This window comes from Echinops telfairi, unplaced genomic scaffold, assembly GCF_000313985.2.
Source record: "Echinops telfairi isolate 266 unplaced genomic scaffold, ASM31398v2 ScPeMD7_3;HRSCAF=10, whole genome shotgun sequence".
Classification (NCBI taxonomy): Eukaryota; Metazoa; Chordata; class Mammalia; order Afrosoricida; family Tenrecidae; genus Echinops; species Echinops telfairi.
The window spans coordinates 23,044,826-23,046,665 of NW_022103899.1; the positions used below are offsets into that span (position 1 = coordinate 23,044,826).

A 1,840-nucleotide genomic window follows, 5' to 3' on the forward strand; every position below is an offset into this window, starting at 1 on the left:
GACTAGAGTCCTTTGGGAACATTTACTTTATTGAGAACAAAGGGTCTGAGTCTCGGTTTTCATAGGTTCCAGGTGACGACTGAAGTGCCATCAGTGTTGCAAACCCCTGCGAATCTTAGGCTATGAGGTCAAAGGTATCCTTCCTTCCAGTCTGCACAGAGGCAGGCTTTGCTCTGGGGCAATAGATCTGGCAGGAGCAAAAACAGTCACATGTGAGATAAGTTTCCAAGTGAAAATAATGTGGGAGTCCCTTGGAGACATGTTGAATTCTAAAGCTGGATGGACTTCAAAAGCCTTGTTTCATAATAAGACTGATAATCTGGAAAGACTTTCACCTTGGCATTAACATAGGTTAATGTAACTAATACCCCTTTGTATTTTGGGCTATGTGAAGAAAGGTATCAGTAAGGTATAGTAGTTAATATTTTGGTTATTTGAAAGTGAGGGAATGCTTGCTTTGGAAACACATGTACTAAAATTCTCTGTAATGATACTGATAAAATTAGCATGGCCCCTGGGTAAGGATGAAATACAAATTCGTGTAGCGTTCCATATTAAAAAAAAGTGAGGGAGTTTCTATGGCATCATTTTCAAGAACATATCAGTTGGATACAGATAGGTTAAGAAGAGATAGGTTAGTATTTCGTTAAGTGAAATGCAGAGCCAGGGTGTGAGTGCCTTCAAGATTCATCTCCACCAGTAACCTACTGCTGGGCCATGGAAGGCATTGCTGCGGAGCCGTAATGGACTTTAACACTGCTTTACAAGAGATGCTGAGGACGGCCCTCATCCACAATTATGGCTTAGCCTCCAGTGTGTTGGAATTCATAACATTGCCAAAGCCTTAAATAATTTAGATTGGCCAGTTGAATCCAGTGGATACACAGCTTGTTGGCTGTCCAGCAACAGGTCTTTGCACCATTTGTACCTTGGTCCTACTGCACTGGGCTAATTCCATGTCTGAGTCAGTCCCAGGCACCAAGCCCATCTTTGTGTCCTTGTATCCAACTGTGATGAGTCCATGTTCGTCCTGTATGCAGAGGCCCTTTGTGCTGAAGACCAAATAGACCTGGTTAAAGCTGATGGTAACAAGAAACTAGGGTGTGTGGATGTCTGCCAAAGGGACAGAGAAAATACCAGTAAGTGGTTGGTTGTCACTGTGTGGCTGATACGGACTATGGCAAGAAAATCTGGGACCTGAGGGGGGAAAGGAAAAAAAAAAAAGCGGGGGCACAGAGCACTAACCCACCCAAGACTTCAACCCAGTGTTCCAAGATGTGAATGCAACATGCTGGCATGGAGTAGGGGACCAGTGGAGAGGTCTGAGGGGCTGGCCCCAATCCCAACTATGTGGACACCTGCCCCTCTCCCCAGAAGAATTTATTTCAGAGGACAGTACTGAATCTGCAGCTCAGGGAGAGGGACATGTCTGATCAGAGCACACGGGAGCAAGTGAAGGGGGAGGAAGAGAAAGTGGAGCACATCCTGGCCCACCAAACCTTGATGAAGAGATTCCCGCTCAGAGCAGCCAATCCACAGAGAAGACCACATGGCCGGCCCCACTATGAGACACATCCTTCACTGACCCATAAAGGGGACAACACTGGAGACACGAATTCCGCCCAATCTGATCCCACCACGCCAAGGCAAAGCACTAAGGGAGTGGAACAGAATAGCAAGGGGATCAGCAATGAAGTCCCCAGGGAATACCAAAAATAGACTTTGGGGCCAGGGCTTGGCATCCCATCAGACTCGACCGGAAAACACTCCTAAAGGCCAACAAACAGTCCTTGAACTAATTACAAGTTTTTCTTTCATGTTATATTTTGTTTTGTTTTTT

The 1,840-nt window shown here is 45.7% G+C and overlaps 1 non-coding gene across 1 annotated transcript; it reads left to right on the forward strand.

Moving 5' to 3' along the window:
- The first annotated feature begins 452 nt into the window (after nt 1–452).
- On the forward strand, nt 453–559 carry LOC115872051. The gene has a single exon (XR_004047620.1). It is a non-coding gene; the product is annotated as a U6 spliceosomal RNA (small nuclear RNA).
- Nucleotides 560–1,840: the final 1,281 nt, after the last annotated feature.